Source organism: Podarcis cretensis, assembly GCF_951804945.1.
Source record: "Podarcis cretensis genome assembly, chromosome: 4".
NCBI classification, from domain to species: domain Eukaryota; kingdom Metazoa; phylum Chordata; class Lepidosauria; order Squamata; family Lacertidae; genus Podarcis; species Podarcis cretensis.
Genome location: NC_137173.1, coordinates 11334763 through 11355606, shown reverse-complemented (window position 1 = coordinate 11355606; position 20844 = coordinate 11334763). Strand labels below are relative to the sequence as shown.

General features: G+C 46.4%; 1 long non-coding RNA gene across 1 annotated transcript in view; it reads right to left on the bottom strand.

The window, feature by feature from the left end:
- Positions 1–20844, bottom strand: part of LOC307215236 — a 171883-nt gene that overhangs the window by 116450 nt on the left and 34589 nt on the right. Inside the window, exon 2 of the long non-coding RNA XR_013838414.1 lies at positions 18148–18296. This is a non-coding gene — a long non-coding RNA (uncharacterized lncRNA). The remainder of the gene's footprint in view (positions 1–18147; positions 18297–20844) is intronic.

The window sequence follows — 20844 nt, the reverse complement described above, 5'->3', positions numbered from 1 at the left end:
CAGAGTATAAATAAAGAAATATTATTATTTATTATTATGATAGAGGCATATAATGTGAAGCACATTGTGGAGAAGGGAGACAGGAGGTGATTTCCTCTCCCTCTCTCATAACACTAGGGCTTAGGGACCTCCTCTGAAACTGTAAGGTGGGAGATTCATGACAGATGGAAAGAAGTAGTTCATCACACAGCACAGAACTATGCTATGGAATACAATGTGAGAATGGTCACCAAACTTGTTTTGAAAGGGGGTCGGAAAAATTCATAGAATCGCAGAATTGTAGCGTTGGAAGGGATCCCAAGGGTCATATAGTCCAGTCTCCTGCAGGATGCCATCCTGAAGGTTGAGGATATCTTATATGGTTGTGATGGCCATATAAGAGCATAAGCTCAATGGTAGGGCATCTGATTTGCCTGAAGAAGATCCTTGGTTAAATCTCTGGCATCTCACTGCCTGAAAAGCCAGAGAGCCTCTGCCAGTCAGTGAAGACAGTACTGAGCTAAATGGACCAATGGTGTGATTCTGAATAAGGCAGCGGCCTATGCTTCTTTGTTAGGCAGGTGCCATGCTTGTTGTCCTTCTGGTGCCTTCAGAAGACCCACCTCTTCCAACAAGTCTTTGACGTTGAGATCTTTCCCAGTGGGTCCACGCTCAGTAGAACATAGCTGGATATAATACTGTGTGTTGCAATATAAAGGTAAAGGTAAAGGGACCCCTGACCATTAGGTCCAGTCGTGACCGACTCTGGGGTTGCGGCGCTCATCTCGCTTTATTGGCCGAGAGAACCGGCATACAGCTTCTGGGTCATGTAGTCAGCATGAGTAAGCCGCTTCTGGCGAACCAGAGCAGCGCATGGAAACACCGTTTACCTTCCCGCCGGAGCGGTACCTATTTATCTACTTGCACTTTGATGTACTTTCGAATTGCTAGGTTGGCAGGAGCAGGGACCGAGCAATGGGAGCTCCCCCCGCCGCAGGGATTCGAACCGCCGACCTGATCGGCAAGTCCTAGACTCTGCAGTTTAACCCACAGCGCCACCCGCGTCCCTGTGTTGCAATATAGGTAAAGGTAAAGGGACCCCCGACAATTAGGTCCAGTCATGACCGACTCTGGGGTTGCGGCACTCATCTCGCTTTATTGGCCCAGGGGGCCGGCGTAAAGCTTCCAGGTCATGTGGCCAGAATGACTAAGCCACTTCTGGCGAACCAGAGCAGCACACGGAAACGCCGTTTACCTTCCCGCCGGAGTGGTACCTATTTATCTACTTGCACTTTGATGTTCTTTCGAACTGCTAGGTTGGCAGGAGCAGGGACCAAGAAATGGGAGCTCCCCCCGTTGCGGGGATCTGTACCGCCGACTTTCTGATCGGCAAGTCCTAGGCTCTGTGGTTTAACCCACAGCGCCACCTGCATCCCTGTGTTGCAATATACTCCTCGCCAGACCCCCCCTTTCTTTTTCAGTGAATATAGGACAGGTAGTTTCTTCATTGACGGCTACGTGTAGCACATGGAGAACATTCCTGAATAGGTGACAGTCATGGGGGCATTCCAGCCACCACCCATACCGTGAGAGTCAGTGTGTTTATAAAGGATTGCAACAATATCCCCATTTCCGTTTGTAAAGCGTCAGAGAGCAGAGTGGAAGTCTCAGAAGCGTATTATGGAACATAAAACTACCTCAGCGGAGGTGCAAATTGGAAATAAAAGATGATGCGGACCTCGTTAAGAAAAGGACAGCGCGGCGCCAGACGAGTGGGGTCAAACCACTGGGAGTCCTTAGAGGGGACATTCTCCCTCACTAACCTGTTTGAGTTCATTGCGGAAGTTCATAAAAGAGCAGCTAAAGGTGACCCAGTGGATATAATTTGCTTGGATTTCTGGAAAGCTTTTGATGGGGCATCTCATAAAACAGTATTAAGGAAACTGAATCTCCCGCAGGGTAAGGAGCAGAGTCTTCCTTTTGATTTATGGATTGGGTTAGTGGCAGGTGATAGGGTGGAAGGAATAAGCAGCATCTCCACGCCAGCCCAAGGGTCAAGGCGAAGGAGTGTTTTGCTGACTAATGAATTGGAGGAGAACATAAACATCGAGTTAAATGGTGGTTGTCAAATGGCACGCACAATCTGGCAGCGGTGCTCAAACTTGGTTGCAGTGCGGACCGCTATTGTGGTTTCCTTCTGCTTTGCAGACCTTGGGTCAAGATCAGCTGGGAGTTGAACTGGGAGAGCTTCCTCTTCTGTGCCTCGTCACCCCTGTGGTTGAACCCATGTAAGCTGGAGAGGGAAGGAGGGAGGAGGAACTGTGGAACTCCCTGTGGAACACTGAGAGCCAGCGTGGTGTAGTGGTTAAGAGCGGTGGACTTGTAATCTGGTGAACCAGGTTCGCTTCCCCGCTCCTCCACATGCAGCTGCTGGGTGACCTTGGGCCAGTCACACTTCTCTGAAGTCTCTCAGCCCCACTCACCTCACAGAGTGTTTGTTGTGGGGGAGGAAGGGAAAGGAGAATGTTAGCTGCTTTGAGACTCCTTCAGGTAGTGATAAAGTGGGATATCAAATCCAAACTCCTCTTCTTCATCTTCCCTCCCACAGGAAGCAGCAATGGCCACCAAGTTGGATGGCTTTAAAAGAGGAGTGGACAAATTCGTGGGGGATAAGGCTACCAGTTATGATGGCTAAGCTCTGCCTCTAAAAATGGAGGCAGCAACACTTCTGAATTCCAGTTGCTGGAAACCAAAGGAGGGGAAAGAGGTCTCAAGTCCTGCTTGTGAGTTTTCCACCAGCTGGCCATTGTGAGAACTGGATGCTGGAAGAGAAGACTTAATATGTTTCAGAAGGCCTGGGGGGGGGGGGAGACCAGAAAAATGGGGGGGGAGACATCCTGGCATCAAATCAGAAACCAGTATAGCTTTTGTAAATCTGGGACTGTCTCTGGAAGATATGCAGATGCAGTCAGGGACACTTGGAGGGTCCAATATCTCCAGGTAGGGTTGAGAAGAAACTCTGCCAGCACCCCAGACAGCTCTTGCCAGTCAGTAGACAATACTGTGCAAGGTGGGCCAGTGGTCTCGAGTCCATTTAAGGCAACTTCGTGTATTCCTGATTCACTGCACCTTTGCATTCCCTGGACTACAACCTCCATCATCCCTGTCCACTGGCCATGCTTCTTAGGGCTGATGAGAACTGGAGTCCATCAACATTAAGAGGGCCATAGGTTTCCCACCCCTGTTTAAAATGAGGGTTTTTTTCCCTTGAGGATGGAGGATGCCACATTTCATGTTCGCTTCGTAAGAGCATCAAACTGCAATGAAAACAATTACACATGCAAAAGCTTGCAGATATTAAGCAAACCTGAGAAGCAAGTGTCGCATTCTGTTTTTAGACCCAAAACCCCATGCAGAGTTTTAACCTTTTATGCGGATGGCATAAAAATAATTCATTATAACACAGTTAGTTAGCTCAGAGGGAAAATGGAATAAAGCATTGGCAGAGGGAGGAAACAGTAGCTGGGCATTAGCTGCGCAGTCTCTGCACTCCGTCTTGCTGGCTTTCTTTTATTTCCCTTTTCAATTAGAATACAAAAGGCATATTAATTAAATGGGCTCCTATCAGATTGACTCGGCATCCAGAGAATCTAGCTGCTTTGCACCAGTTTTGCATGTGCGACTCTTTTAGAAATAGAATAAAACAAAGTAGAAATTGCTAACTGGGGGAAAGAAAGCAGGTGATTCAGACCTCAGATGTAGTTGGATTCCAACTCGCATCAGCCCCTGCCAGAGTTGCCAGTGACCAGGGACGATGGGCATTGTGGTACAACATTTGTTCAAAGTACTACAAGTTTCTTCATCCCAGCTCTACTTTTCCTTACTGTCTGCTTGTGGAACATGGACCACTTACAAACACCATCTCCAACTCCTTGAAAGATTCCATCAACAGTGTCTCCAAAAAATTTATGCATCCATTGGGAAGACAGGCAAACTAATGCCAGTGTACTGGAAGATGGGGAAATGCAACAGCAGTTATGGTGGGGGTCTTCCTAAGTTAGCCATGTGTTCTGAGTGCAGTAGGCTTGGCCCTGGACATCACATCATGAACCTCAGTGCAAATGGGCAGGAGACAGTAAATACTTTGACCAAGATTCAATCATACTGAAAACAAAGATCCTACTGGAAAAGCAGGAAAGGGTACTGGAAGAAGTGTACTGGAAGAAGCAAAGACCACCAGTGTCGAAGCAATGATTCTTCAACATCAACTTCGTTGGACTGGTCACGTTGTACAGATGCCTGATGATCATCTTCCAAAGCAACTACTCTATTCCGAACTTAAAATTGGAAAACGTAACGCTGGTGGTCAACAAAAGAGGTTTGAAAACTCTCTCAAGGCAAATCTAAAAAAATGTAGTATAAACACTGACAACTGAGAAACACTTGACTGTGATCTCTCCAATTGAAGAACAGCCTTTACCAAAGGTGTCATGGGCTTTGAGGACGCTCGAACTCAGGACGAAAGGGAGAAATGTGCTAAGAGGAAGGCACGCTTAGCAAATCCACACTGTGATCAACTCCCACCTGGAAACCAATGTCCCCACTGTGGAAAGACGTGTGGGTCCAGAATTGGCCTCCACAATCACTTCCGGACTCATTGTTAAAACATTATTTATGGAAGACAATCTTACTTGGCTACGAGTGATCACCAAAGAAGAAGACTTTTCCTGGACTCCCATTACCCCTAACTAGCATGGCCAGCAGAAGGGGCCACAGTTACTTTGCTCCAGGTACCGGGTTCAATCCCTGGTGTATCCAGCTAGACTCCTGCTCAAAACTCTTGAAAGCATCTATCCCGGTCAAGTGTCAACAATACTGAGCTCATTGGACACATGGTATGACATGGTAAAAGGCAGATTTCCCTTGATCCTCTGAAAATTACTTGAGAGAATGAACCATCTAGTAAAACTCACGTTGATGAAGCCATTCCGGGATCAGTCATTTGATTGGCATTTGAGTGGGTGAATAAAGAGAGGCACTTTTTTGTCTTGAAGATAGAGCCTCGTGTGACTTGACAATCATCAGTGATGTCTCCATTTTTTTGCATCCCCAGGATTCGTAGCCCAATTGATCGGTTGCGTCAAAAGAGAACACCCGACAGATTTCAGGAACATGGCTTGGATGGGGTTGGAGTTTCCAGCTTCTCTCTCGACCTACTGAATTTACATTCAGATTTTGTCAAAGCGCCAGTTGCTTGATTTGTGAATATGCAGATTGCGCACTTGGCACTTGTGATGAATTTGTAAATTCGCTCTTTGGTATATGCAGATTAACTGGTAATTCATAGATCCTCGGTTCCTTATTAAAATGTATACATGAAGCCTGTGATTTGCAGTTTGTATGTTTTGCTCCTGCTTCTTTACCTACTTTTTATTTTTTATTCTTTGCACTACAAAAAAAAAAATTGCTTGCAATTCTGCTTTCTCATAAGAACATTAGAAAAGTCATTTAGCTGGATCAGGCCAATGACCCATCTGGTCCAGCACGGCTCTCACAGTGGCCAATCAGATGACTCTGGGAAGCCCAGAGGCAGGACCTAAGAGCAACAGCATCTCTCCCCTCCTGAGGTATCCAGCAACTGCTATTCATAGAATCATAGAATTTTAGAATTGGAAGGTACCCCAAGGGTCATCTAGTCCAAACCCCTGAAATGCAGGAATTTCATACATGACTGAGAGGTGGCCGTCCAACCTCTGCTTAAAAACCTCCAAGGAAGGGAGACTGTTCCACTGTCAGACAGCTCTTGCTGTCGGAAAGTTTATCCTGATGTTGAATGGGAATCTCCTTTCTTATAACTTGAAGCCATTGGTTGGGGTCCTACCCTCCAGAGCAGGGGAAAAGAAGCTTGCTCCTTCCTCCATGTGACAAATCTTTAGATATTTGAAGATGCCTGTCATGTCTCCTCTTTTCCAGGCTAAACATCCCCAGCTCCTTCAACCATTCCCCATAAGGCTTGGTTTCCAGACCCCTGATCATGGTAAAAAGGTAAAGGTAAAGGGACCCCTGACCATTAGGTCCAGTCGCGGCCGACTCTGGGGTTGCGGCGCTCATCTCACTTTATTGGCCGAAGGAGTCAGCGTACAGCTTCCGGGTCATGTGGCCAGCATGACTAAGCCGCTTCTGGCAAACCAGAGCAGCGCACGGAAACGCCGATTACCTTCCCGCCGGAGCAACAGGAACTCACCCCGTCTTAGGGACTCGAACTGCCGACCTTCTGATTGGCAAACCCTAGGCTCTGTGGTTTAACCCACAGTGCCACCTGCATCCCTCCCTGATCATGGTAGAAATGCTATAAATAGATGTAGTTGTTTTTATACCAGTCTGTAGCTGGTAGCTTCAAAATTGTTCTTAATATATGGAATTGCTCTGTTTGCTCTTATACGCGAAGTCGTTTTAGATATGCCTTTATTGTTGCTGTTATTATTGTTTGGCAATTTAACAGCGCTTCACAGGAAGTGATTCATGAATGGAAATAAATAAAAAATGAATGAATGAGTGTAACAAATGACTCCCATTTCAGCTATCCTCTTTGAATTATGTTTCTTTCCGGTGGAATTTGGGCAGGGGGGAGGCGCAGGGACTCCCAGAAAGCTGACATTTGTACATATCACAAGCAAGGAATTAAAATGCTCGGTTCAGAGTTTTAGTTCAGCAATTTTTACCCAGCACTTAAATCACCTTATGCAATAACCATACTCTGTATGTGCGTGTATATGTGTATGTGTGAGAGTGGGTGGGTGTGTTACTTGTGTTTTAACTCTTATCTATGCTGCTGGAAAAGAGGGAATAAAGGGTGAGCTATGTTTGCTGGCTCAGCAGGTGAATGGGCCAACTTAGAGATTGCCATGCGCTCGAGTAATTGGGTCTGATCTCCCCCTCCTCAAAACAGTTTGGTTAGAGAAACTGCAATCACCTTAATAAGAAACATTATTTATCTCTGCATGCCAGGTCAGGATGGGAGGGGTAGTGAGCAGATGCCCTGCCTGCAGGAAGCGGTTAAATTAAAGTGTGCCTTTCTGCCAGTGCTGTCTTTAGCATATGCGCTGCCGGGGTGCAAATATCCGCCAAGCGCCCCCAAATTTAGTTTAGCCCCCAAATTAATTTTTATTATGTGAGACACCACACTTATCTCTTGTTTACGAAAGAAGGGAGGAAAAAGAAACAAACTTTTTTATTTACTCATTTATTTACAATATACTTACACTTAAGTATACAACACTACCACACTTTAACTTATAAGTATTGTTTAGGCACCAGTGTCAAAGGTGCTGCTGACCCTGCCGACGCATAGCAGTTCAATACAATGTTGTTGTTGTTAAGTTGTTTAGTCGTGTCCGACTCTTCGTGACCCCATGGACCAGAACACGCCAGTCACTCCTGTCTTCCACTGCCTCCCGCAGTTTGGTCAGACTCATGCTGGTAGCCTTGAGGATGAGATGGTTGGACAGTGTTCTCGAAGCTACCAGCATGAGTTTGACCAAAGTGCGGGAGGCAGTGGAAGACAGGAGTGCCTGGCGTGCTCTGGTCCATGGGGTCACGAAGAGTCGGACACGACTAAATGACTAAACAACAACAACAACATGTTATCATCACCAATATATGCATAGGATATATTGGATATTGCAAAATTTGCAGCCGTGTGCTTTCGAAAGAGTGGCTGTATTTTGTTCCAGAAAATGTGAACTGGGTAACTTTGCCTTTAAACACAAACTGAATCACATTCCTCCCCCCCATCCCAATTCCCTTGATTTCCAACGTTCAGAGTTCTGTGCCGCTGCGTATGTGGCCAAAACGGCAACAGCCACATGCCGGAGGAAGGAATCAGCAGACATGGGGGAACTTTTATGCATGTGGATATTCAAACAAATTTGGGGGGGAGGGAAGTTGGGGGCAGGGGGTGACCCAAGAACAGGCCAATGAAAAATGAGCATGCTCAGTGGTCACATAATGCTGATGAGCTATTTGGGAAAGGGTGAAAAAATGGGGGAGTGGAACGGAGTGACCGGAACACTCTATGCTGCAACATTTTGTTGCAGATCCCACTTGTGATAATCTTACTGTCGCTGTTGAGAAACCCAGTCGATGGGATGCATTCATTGTTGTGTGTTGTGAAATTGGCTCTCATGAAATTACAAATAGACTGGGAGCCGGGACTGGGTGAGACAGCTTCAAGACTCCGACAGCAATGACAGTCAAATGCTCACAGGATACCTTCATAAAACTTTCAGGATATGTTTTTCTGGAAAGCTTTCAGTCGTTCAGTCAAATCCCGATCATTGATTTTAATCTCCATCTGTTATATTTTATATAAGGAAGACACGGCTATGACAGGAGCCTCAAAGTACTTGAACGCTCGGTAAAATTGTTACATATGTATGCCTTGAGTTTTATCCTCGCTGCAATCCTGCAGAAAGGCAGCGGTGGAACTGGGTCACTCCATGCATCATTGAACAAACTGCCGCTTAGCCAAAGGAAAGGATGCCTATGCTTAGGTTGAGATTCGCGCCGAAAAAGATCAGGCTCCAGGTTGAACGTTTCAGCTCCATCACTTCTGGATCCTGGTCAGGGACCAGTATGTTTCATGGGTCCAAAACATTTCACTTCCTAAGGCAAAGGATGAGATGGTGCCCACAATTCCATGTACGGAAGCTGGGCGAGCAATTGGATCTCATCTCAGTGCTGGTGATGGAACAGCATCGTACACCGTACCTGAGGGCATCAGGCTAGCTTCACTTGCAGCACGGTCCTCCAAAACCCGACTGCTGCTCGAGGCAGCTGCCTCATTCTGCCCAGTGGTAGAGCCAGCCCTGGAGAGAGGAGTGGGGGAATTGTTTGGAGAGGGGAGAGGTAATTGGAGGGAGCACAGAAACCCACAGCCCACTTAGCCATAGAAATAATAATAATAATAATAATAATAATAATAATAATAATAATAATATTTTATTTATATCCCACCCTCCCCAGCCGAAGCCGGGCTCAGGACAGCTAACAACAATAAAATAATACAACATTCTAAATTCATTTCATTATAAAATTAATTCAAATCAAATTGATGGCAACCATTGGGCCCTGGACAAAGGCTTGGTGGAACAGCTCTGTCTTGCAAGCCCTGCGGAAAGATGTCAAGTCCCACAGGGCCCTAGTCTCTTGTGACAAAGCGTTCCACCAGATCGGAGCCACAGCCGAAAAAGCCCTGGCTCTGGTTGAGGCCAGCCTAACCTCTCTGTGGCCTGGGACCTCCAAGATGTTTTTGTTTGAAGATCGTAAGTTCCTCTGTGGGACATACCAGGAGAGGCGGTCCCTTAGGTACGAGGGTCCTAGGCCGTATAGGGCTTTAAAGGTTAAAACCAGCACCTTAAACCTGATCCTGTACTCCACCGGGAGCCAGTGCAGCTGGTATAGCACCGGGTGAATGTGATCTCGCAGTGAAGACCCCGTAAGGAGTCTCGCCGCGGCATTCTGCACCCGCTGGAGTTTCTGGGTCAGTCTCAAGGGCAGCCCCACGTAGAGCGAGTTACAATAATCCAGTCTGGAGGTGACCGTCGTGTGGATCACAGTGGCTAGGTCACTCTGCCCAGTGGATATAATCCAAAGGAACATCCCATATTTGGAATCTATACATCTCTCTCTATCTCCATCTCTGTCTCTGGAAACAGCTACATTAGTAAAATGAACAAAACATTTTGAATGTGTTATAAACATGCGACACCGGATGGCGCTGTACAGCAGAAAAAATTTCTATGTGATTTTACATAGTGGTTGTTTTTCTTTTGTTATAACTATTTAATTTCTGACTTATTCATAGCATCCCCCCCATGTATAGATCCACCCTCTATCTCTGTCTCTATATTTATATACTGAGAAAGTACTTTCATGGTAACCATTACAAGAACATATGGTTCTTCCCTGCTGGATCAGGCAAATGGTCCATCTGGTCCAGCATCCTGTTCTCACAGTGGCCAACCAGACACCTGTAGGAACCCAGCAAGCAGGAGGCGAGCACAAGAGCCCACTCTCCCCTTTGCAGTTTCCAGCAACTGATGTTTCGGACTGTCAGTGACTCCAGCTGTGGAAGCAGAGCAGAGCCGTCATGGCTCCATAAGTTGTCAGATCCTCCTTTAAAGTCACCCAAGCTGCTGCCCATCATTGCCTCCTGTGGGAGTGAGTTCCATAGTTTAGCTACGTGCTGCGAAAAGATGTGCTTTCTTTTATGCAGGTTGGTGTGGAGGACTCCCTGGTCCTGAATGGGGTAACTGTGCCCCTGAAGGAGCAGGTGTGCAGCCTGGGAGTCATTTTGGGCTCACACCTGTCCATGGAGGCACAGGTCAATTCTGTGTCCAGGGCGGCTGTCTACCAGCTCCATCCGGTACACAAGCTGAGACCCTGGTCCCTGCCCGCAGACTGTCTCACCAGAGTGGTGCATGCTCTGGTTATCTCCCGCTTGGACTACTGCAATGTGCTCTACATGGGGTTACCTTTGAAGGTGACTCAGAAACTACAACTAATCCAGATTGTGGCAGCTAGACTGGTGACTGGGAGTGGCCCCTTAGACCACATAACCCCAGTCTTGAAAGACCCACATTGGCTCCCAGTACATTTCCAAGCACAATTCAAAGTGTTGGTGCTGACCTTTAAAGCCGTAAACAGCCTTGGTCCTGTATACCTGAAGGAATGTCTCCACCCCCATTGTTCTGCCCCAACACTGAGGTCCAGCTCCGAGGGCCTTCTGGCGGTTTCCTCATTGCGAGAAGCAAGGCTACAGAGAACCAGGCAGAGGGCCTTCTCAGTAGTGGCACCCACCCTGTGGAATGCCCTCCCATCAGATGTCAAAGAGATAAACAACTATCTAACATTTAGAAGACATCTGAAGGCAGCCCTGTTTAGGGAAGTTTTTAATGTGTGACATTTTAATGTATTTTTAATCTTTGTTGGAAGCTGCCCAGAGTGGCTGGAGAAACCCAGCCAGATGGGCGGGGTACAAATAAATTATTATTATTATTATTATTATTATTATTATTATTATTAGCCCCCAATCTTCCAACAACAGCTTCATACAGCTTTTAGTATTATGAGAGAGGAATAGTGCTTCTGAAAGGATTTAGTCCCTAATGAAATGCTCAGATGTTGTCAGGCTTTGGAGAATCTGCTTCCTCCCCCCGTGGCAGTAGATAAGCAGATCAAAGAAAGTGATGTCTTACCAGTTAGAAACTTTAATAATCACAGTGAGCAAACAACGAACACATCTCCTAGAAATGGCGGTGCTCTCAATTAAGGATTACACCCCCTTCCGTCCCCATTAATCTACATCACTCCTACATCTTGTAATCTGAGTTTGTACCCTCTGTGCTTTCTATTCTGAGACTTTTGGAGCTGTTCTTGACCTTGGGCTGAGTGGAGAAATGCTGTCCAGAGACAGCAAACCAGTTAACCCTCTCTCTTCCATTGCTTCTTCTCCTAGCTGTTCCCCACCCAGTACTTCCCAGCTTCTGCCTTCTGCACTATGCCCCTCTGCAAACCACTGTTCCAAATCTATACTGTCTTCCTGCTACTGGGAAGATTCAAGAGCAAGAGCAGGGGGAGGCTTCCCACCATTGCTCCTCAGTGCAGCCCTCCTCAGCACAGTCCCTGACAGATGTTGATAGGCAGAGGGGCCTCTCTTGGTAGTTCCACCAGCCTCAGAAGTATAATGAAGGGCAGCCTAGAAAAGGACTTTCTCGGTGATAGCCCCTAGACTGCAGCACTCCCTCCCCAAAGAAGTGGATCTAGCTTCATTGTTGAATAGCCTTTGCCCTATGCTCAAGACAGATCTCTTCAATCTGGAGTTTGCTAGTTAAGGTGTTTTGTTTTGTGGGCCTCACCTCTTTTGCTCAATTCTTCTGGCTGGAACAGTTATATTTGTCTGGTTTCATAATTGTCTATTCTGTTGCTGTAAGCTTCGCTGGGACCTTCGGGTGAAGGGCAGATAAGAAATTTTATAAATTAATAAATTTGTGTCAGCCTGGATCACGATCCAAAAGAAATCTCCTGGCCATTCTGAAATGGGCTATACTTTTCAATGTACAGTCATTACATCTTCTTGTGATAGCGGTGTCATTTTAAGAGTCAACCGTTTGCAACAAACCATCTGCATTCTTGTGACTGACTGACTGATTTCCATTTATGCTTCACACTTAAAGTTGTTCCCCCAACAAGCCATTTTCATTCTTACAAGTGAAGCACGCAGCCAAACCATGCATTTTCGCAATACTTTTTTCCCAGACAGATTAATTGGGGCAATCTTTAAAATGTAAATCCTATGAACAAAACTCAGCCATGAGTGAAACAACCAAGCAGGTTGGGAAATGTGCAGTGTTCTTTCGAAAAGCTGATCAAAATCTTATTTTTAAAGTCTTCGAGGCTGACGGGCTTTTTGAGGTTTTATTTTATTCATCGACAGATTCGTAAACTGCTTCGCAACCCAAACTTGCCAAAAATGTTGTGCAGTCACCTAAGACAAAGCAGGAAAGATTATAAACTCAGTAGACTAAAAGTAATAAATCTGTTTCTACCATTGCATAATTACCCACACACATGCCTGCATACACCACACTGGCTTACAATACAGTCGTACCTTGGATCCCAAACACCTTGCGAGTCAAACACCACAAACCCAGAATTGAGTGTTCTGGTTTGTGAACGTTCTTTGGAACCCGAACATCTGACACGGCTTCCGATTGGCTGCAGGAGCTTCCAAAACGTTTCCAAACGTTTTGGAAGTCAGATAGACTTCTGGAACTGATTCCGTTCGAATTCCGAGATACCATTGTACTTGGAGAATCATCTTGGGGGGGAAGTGATGGGCTGTTTTTGGAAGGAGAGCAGATCACAAAAAAAACCCTTGTGCAGATGTTGTTGATGTGTTGCTTTCCAGGGGGTTTTACACTACAACTCCAGTGATCCCTTTAGCCATCACCCCAGATCATTAGCCATGCTTGCTGGGGCTGATGGGTAATGTAGTACAACAACATCTGTAAAACTGCCCCTGTCCTTTCCCCAAAGTTTCTTACGTAGCCCAAAGTAAAGGTAAAGGGAACCCTGACCATTAGGTCCAGTCGTGGCCAACTCTGGGGTTGCGGCGCTCATCTCGCTTTAATGGCCGAGGGAGCCGGCGTACAGCTTCCAGGTCATGTGGCCAGCAGGACTAAGCCGCTTCTGGCGAACCAGAGCAGCGCACGGAAACGTCGTTTACCTTCCCGCCAGAGTGGTACCTATTTATCTACTTGCACTTTGAAGTGCTTTCGAACTGCTAAGTTGGCAGGAGCAGGGACTGAGCAACAGGAGCTCACCCCGTTGCGGGTATTCGAACCGCTGACCTTCTGATCGGCAAGTCCTAGGCTCTGTGGTTGAACCCACAGCGCCACCCCGCGTTCCAGCCCAAAGTACCTCCACCTAAAGGTTGCTTCCTTCATTTCAAAACACGTGTTGGTTGAGAAAAGATCTTGCTCTGCGTGCTTTTTTTTTTTGCTGTGGAACCACGACAACTTCTCTCCTCCCCCCCCCCCCCGCAGATTTCGTTGAAAGTTGTTAGCAAATCGCTGCCTTCCCATAATTTTTGTGTGTTCCTAATGTCCCTGAGGCCTGTTTTTGTGGTAATGAGGGGTGGACAGAGAGGAAAATACAGCTGCAACACCAGCGCGTGCATCTATTGTTGACATGCAAAGCCTGGTGGACTTTGAAGGTTTTTAAAAAGAGATCAAACGTCTGGGATTCTTCAGCTTTGGTTCCTGCGTGTCAGGGGGTTGGTCTAGATGACCCTTGGGGTCCCTTCCAACTTTACCGTTCTATAATTCTACAGAAGCTTATAAAAGCTGCTGTAGTTTTATAGCAATTTCAGTCCCTTTTAGTCCTTGTTCAGCATATTAGAAGTGGTGATGAACTTCCCCTTAGTTAGATCCTGCCCCTTAGTTAGATTCTGTTCTCTCAGGGGTTTGGGGATTTTGCAATTAATTGTTCTCTTCTATTATCCTTCATAAAACAGTTAATCACTAATCACCCAGCTACGATGAACAGGAAGGAATAACTGGGGTAGAACAGGTAAGGAGAAAGCTATTACTTAACATTGCATGGGATATTTGCTGAAAGGGGCTTGTTGTTGTTGTTTAGTCATGTCCGACTCTTTGTCGACCCCATGGACCAGAGCACGCCAGGCACTCCTGTCTTCCGCTGCCTCCCGCAGTTTGGTCACACTCATGCTGGTAGCTTCGAGAACACTGTCCAACCATCTCGTTGATTACTATACGGACCTTTGTTGGCAAGGTGATGTCTCTGCTTTTTAAGATGCTGTCTAGTTTGTCATTGCTTTTCTCCCAAGAAGCAGTCCTGTAGCTGCGGTGAAGGGTATTGCTGAATCGTATGGCATTCTATTAAATGCCAGCTGGTCTGCTATATTAATTCCACTTTTGGCTGGTTGAACAACAGCAAGGAACACACCCGTCCAGGCCTGACTGCGGAAGCAACCTATGACAGCAATCCTGATTGTCACCAAACACCTGCAGCGCCTTGAAAATGGAAGCAAAGCATCAAATCAGCGTGCTCCTTCAGAAGCTCAAGGAAATATGGAAATGGATTGCAATCACCGCCATTGGCAGGGGAGGTGGGTGGGAATCACAAAGATGATGAAAGAGCTGGCTTTGTAATCTACTCATCACGCCGCAATTTTCTTGCCTCTGCATATTAATTACAAATCTATCAAGTATCGTGCTTGGGGGAGAGACAGAGAGAGTGAGAGAGTTGCCTCCTCAGCGCTGAATATTTCTAAGTGGGCAGCAGGCCAAGCTCCCTTTTGGGTTGCAGCAGAGAGCCAGTCTGGCCAAGAGTGGGGAAGGCGAGAGAAGCAAAAGAACTGGTATTTGAGATGGAAGCCATGATGATGGCTGACATTTTGTGGAATTCTAAGTGAGCTAGTCAAGGTCCTTTTAGTGAAGTGACATGGAACACATCTGATTCATGGGGAAGAGGTGGGGTCAAGAGAGCGCTGGAGAATTCAGGGAGTTTTTGTGGGGATTAAACAAGGAGGGGGTGAAACATGTAAAGGTAAAAGTAAAGGGACCCCTGACCATTAGGTCCAGTCGTGACCGACTCTGGGGTTGCGGCGCTCATCTCGCTTTATTGGCCGAGGGAGACGGCGTACAGCTTCCAGGTCATGTGGCCAGCATGAGTAAGCCGCTTCTGGTGAACCAGAGCAGCGCACGGAAACGCCGTTTACCTTCCCGCCAGAGTGGTACCTATTTATCTACTTGCACTTTGACATGCTTTCGAACTGCTAGGTTGGCAGGAGCAGGGACCGAGCAACGGGAGCTCACCCTGTCACGGGGATTCGAACCCCCAACCTTCTGATCAGCAAGTCCTAGGCTCTGTGGTTTAACCTATGTACACCACCTCAAACTCCTTGGAGAAAAAGGTGGGATGGAAATGCAATCAATCAGTCAATCAATTAATTGAATAGAATAGAATAGAACAGAAAAGAAAATGTCACTTTCAAATCACAACCATATAACGGGCAGAAGTAGAGGAAGAAAACACAACAGTGAGAACTTTAATGGGAAATAGCTAGAGAACAGATGGGGAGAGGAAAAAATGATAAGGAATGAATGCAGATCAGCGAGGGGAAGGATGAGGTCAAAGCACATCTGACTCATATGAATTAATCTAACTGAGCTGCACCTGACAAAATATACCCTCGGGTGCCAAATGAACTTAGCAGTTTTTCAGATCCGATGCCAATTACCTTTCTCTGAGAGATAGGTCCTCTCGTTGAGGAGGGCCCAAGGAATTATTGACAAATTAGTTTTGATTCCAAACCCTGGAAAATTATTAGGCAGAGAAAAGGATACGAAGGGATCCACTTGCGAGTGCCCAGAGTCACCTTTGCCGATCCAATTCCCTCCAAATGCTTTGGACCACAAATCCCATCAGCCCCAGCCAGCACAGGGGCTGTCAGGTGGGCGGAGGCTGACCTAGAGAATAGAGTGATGATTGACAGCTGCCAACCCAGAACAACCCAATGCTCTTCATTTTGCAGGACACACCTGTGCTGGTAGGTGTAGATATTTTCCCCAATGCAACATGCCAGGATATCAGGAAAGGTCCCTCCCCCCACTTCAAAAAGGGTTCCTATTTTGTGACCAACCTGGGGTGTCTTTTCCATTTGTATGAATGGCATCAGATAGTTATTTATTGTTAGATTTTCCAAGGTACTTTTTTGTTGTTGTTGTTGCCTGAAATGGCATTCAAAGTGTTGTACACATACCTATTAAAACAATTGATAAAAAAAGCAAAAACGTAAATTAAATTAAAAGAAAATACAGAGTCAGCAAAATGATTTAAAAAGTAGGGAGGAACCAATTTTCTAAAGTGGCACTAATTGGCTGGGAGAAGTTTAGGAAGGTAATTCTTGGACCTTTGGTGGTGAAAGCGATCCTCTGGATCCCTTTGAATCTGGTGCCAGGCTTATCTTAGCTGCTGTGGTCAATGATCAGTACGAAAGAAGAGGGAGGGAGGTTTTTCTTGTGGATTTTCCAGGAGCTCTTATTAACTTTCGGAACTATTGGTCATGGTATTCAACTGGACCAATTGTCTTAACTGGGGGTTGAGACGCTGTGTCGTGGTGCTCCTGCTCTTCACTAGAGATTAGGTTCCAGAATAAGAGTCCAAGGCTCAATAAAATCAACTGACCCAGACCCCACAATTTTTCATATGAGACCCTTCTTCGTGTGCCTCCACAAGAGGTCTGGAGGATGGCAACATGAGAACGGGGCCTTCTCTGCAGTGGCTCCCGTTTGTGGAATGCTCTCCCCAGGAAGGCTCGCCTGGTGCCTTCACCTCGCCTGGTGCCTTCACCTCACCTGGTGCCTTCACCTTTAGGCACCAGGCAAAAACATTCTTCTTCAGCCAGGCCTTGGGCTGATTAACATTCTTCCAGCATTTAAATGTGTTTATAGGAGGAGGGTTATTTGTTTGTTTTTGTTTTATTATGTATTTTGTGCTGTAGTTTTGTATTTTTATGTTGTGAACCGCCCTGTGATCTTTGGATGAAGGGCAGTACAGTGGTACCTTGGTTCTCAAACGCCTTGGTACTCAAACAACTTAGAACCAAAACACTGCAAACCCAGAAGTAAGTGTTCCAGTTTGTGAACTTTTTTCAGAAGCCGCACATGTTCCGTTTTGAGTGCCACACTTCCATTTTGAGTGTTATCCTGAGGTCTGTCTGTTTTTGCTATTTATTTTCTTTTTTGTTTTTGCGGCTTTTTTGTTTTGTTTTTGTGACTGTGTGGAAACCAGTTCAGCTATTGATTGATTGATTGATTGATTGTGTGACTGCAGTACATTGCTTATTGCTTTCATTTTATGAATGAATGGTCTCGTTGGATAGTAAAATTCATGTTAAATTCCTGTTTTAGGGGTTGTTTTTAAAAGTCTGGAATGGATTAATCCATTTTGCATTACTTTCTATGGGAAAGCGCGCCTGGCTTTGGAACGCCTTTGGTTTTGCAACGGACTTCCAGAACGGATTAAGTTTGAGAACCAAGGTTCCACTGTATACAATTTATTATTATTATTATTATTATTATTATTATTATTATTAACCATAACATGCAAAACATCCCAGGTTCAGTCCCCAGCATCTCCAGGTAGGGCTTGGAGAGTCTCCAGTCTGAACCCCTGAAAAGCCACTGCCTGCCAGTGTAGACAGTATTGAGCTGGCTAGGCCAATAGTCTGACTCCGTATAAGGCAGCTTTCTATCATTCTAAGCCTCTTGCCTTTGCTTCATGCTGCAGAAATGGGGGTCAGGCACTGGTGGATCACAAGACGTGCTCAGCAGACTTTGTTCATTTTGGTAGGTCACATGTTCTGCTGGCTTGGTCTAGATTGAAGTTTCCATTTTTCCTTTTAAAGGGGAGGAAAAGATCACTCCTCTGATCTGATCCAGGCTTAGAGACCTTTGCAGCTAGCACCTCTCAGCCAGTGTGGTGTAGTGGTTAAGAGTGGTAGATTCGTAATCTGGTGAACCGGGTTTGCTTCCCCGCTCCTCCACATGCAGCTGCTGGGTGACCTTGGGCTAGTCACACTTCTCTGAAGTCTCTCAGCCTCACTCACCTCACAAAGTGTTTGTTGTGGGGGAGGAAGGGAAAGGAGAATGTTAGCCGCTTTGAGACTCCTTAAGGGGAGTGATAAAGTTGGATATCAAATCCAAACTCCTCCTCCTCTTCTTCTCCTTCTTCTTCTTCTTCTTCGCAAGGCGGAGCTCATTCTGTTGCAATGCAAATTTTGCCGAATAAATTCCCTTCAACGTTTTACAGTGGAGAGAAATTGTGCACACCCCTTTAGGCCAATTAGCATCATCTCATTTCTAGTCCTGCTAACGTTAACGTCAATAAGGAATGCAATGACAGGGCAGCAGTCATCGAGAAGGGACACATTGTTTACATTTGCATGCAGAAACACTGCTCTCTAATGCAAGTTGTCGGAGGAGTGCAAGCATGAGCGAAAACTCTCATTTTTTGTTCCTTCAGTTTGAATGTGAAGACAGTCTAATTGGGAAGAAACCATGGATCAGTAGGAGAGCACATGCTAGCATGCAGAGCGTCCTAGATTCAGTCCCTGAAATTTTCATTTAAAAGGATCTCAAACGAAAGGTGGACATCTCATCAGATGCATGGCTTCCATTGAAGAAGTTCCCTTTGTGAGATCATCTGAGATAAATCTTGTGATGCGATTTGTCATTGCCTTGTGACTTTCTGCACTCCACTTCACTGGGAGCTTCTTGTGATGGGCGATGTTGCCGCTCAGTATTGAGGGGCCCCATACCCTCCCCCCAAAGAAATTGGGTGGGGAAGCCAAAGTCCCTCACCCACCCATCCCCAGCTGGCACACCAAACAGCAGGCAATTCTTATAAGTGGAACGACTGATTTTGGAGAAAAGGCCAGCCAAAATTCTAACGCTTATTCATCCCAGTAATACTCTATTTTGAAAAAATGGTTGGATGGGGTGGTTTGCAATATATATATATCCAAATTATATTAATCTTCAAATCAGGTGATTTATAAGAATTAGGATGGGAAGGGTCTTGTCTTTAAATATGAGGTTGCCTTGATATTTGTAATAAAGTCGTACCTTGGAAGTTGAACAGAGCCCTCCTTCCCATAGGGCTTAGTGGTGTGTCGCACCAGGGCGCCGGCCTCTCAGGGGTGCCCCAGCAAGTGGGGGAGCTGTGCGGCTTTGCCGGCGGCCTTCACTTTCCCTCCTGCATGCCCGTCAGCTGCACCCCATCAACCATATGGTTGGCGGGCATACAGCTTGCCTCCCAAGCCTCTGTTGGGATCGCCCTCCTCCTGCGGAGGCTTGGGAGAGGCGCAACTTTACTCCCAAGCCACTGTGAGCATCGCTCTCCCGCAGCAGCATGGGGGGGAATTGCCCCCCCCCCATGGCTGGCAGTGCACAGCTATGGCCACCCTAACACTATCTGTGGTAATTTGGGGGCTCTAGGTGGATATCTGCACCCCGGTGCCGCATCTGCTAAAGACGGCCCTGAAGTTGAACGCAATCTGTTCCAGAAGTCCGTTCGACTTCCAAAACATTCAAAAACCAAAGTGCGGCTTCTGATTGAAGAAGAAGAAGAGGAGTTTGGATTTGATATCCCGCCTTTCACTCCCTTTAAGGAGTCTCAAAGCGGCTAACATTCTCCTTTCCCTTCCTCCCCCACAACAAACACTCTGTGAAGTGAGTGGGGCAGAGAGACTTCAAAGAAGTGTGACTGGCCCAAGGTCACCCAGCAGCTGCATGTGAAGGAGTGGAGACGCGAACCCGGTTCCCCAGATTATGAGACTACCGCTCTTAACCACTACACCACACTGGCTCTTGCACACTCTTGCTCTTACACCACACTGGAAGCTCCTGCAGCCAATTGGAAGTCGTGTCAGACCTTTGGGTTCCAAAGAACGTTCGCAAACCAGAACACTCGCTTCCGGGTTTGCGGCGTTCGGGAGCCAAAACCTTCAAGAACGAACCTATTTGAAAACCAAGGTATGACTGTACAATGAATGGAGATAGATATCTCCTGGGTGCTTCCTTCGACACGCACAACCTAATCGATTCCACCCCGGAATTCCATGTCTCCTACGTTCCAAGACAAAGCCACACTTGCAGCCATTGCAGATTGCAAGCCTCCTTTTGTCTCCTGGCCAGCCTTGGCTCAGCGTCGGGGCTTTCCAAGACATGAGTTCTTCCGCACCCGCTTTCCGCAGGCTTTGAGTTACGACCTACAGCTCCGGTGCCGTAAATATCCACTCAATATGTGCGCTGGCCCACGATTGGCCGCCGCTGGAAAATGAGCAAGGCATGTTGATGAGGGACGGGAAACGACGGCTCCAGAGAGAACTATAAAAACCAGGCAGGAGATGCTACGATGGCGTGCAAGAGAGCTGAGGGAAGGGGGTTGTTGAACGGGGGGTCTGCCTTTATATATATATATTTATATATTTATTTATATATTTATTTCTTTTTACTAGCAGCCTTTCTGCCTAATTACTGCCTGCCGTAAAATAATCTGGTTTATTGCTCCCATCCAAGGCAGGAAGAATTTTCCCTGAGAGCGCTGCATGCAGTGTGCCATTGCGCTACAGAGGAAATACTTTTGCCGAGTGCTCTGTATATATAGATTGCCTAAAAACGTTAGTCAATTTGCATTAAAAATGGCGTTTGCTCCTTAAGTGGTCCCTGCCTTTAGTTAGGTTGTTTCCCCCTTTGCTTCCTGGTGAGCAAAGAT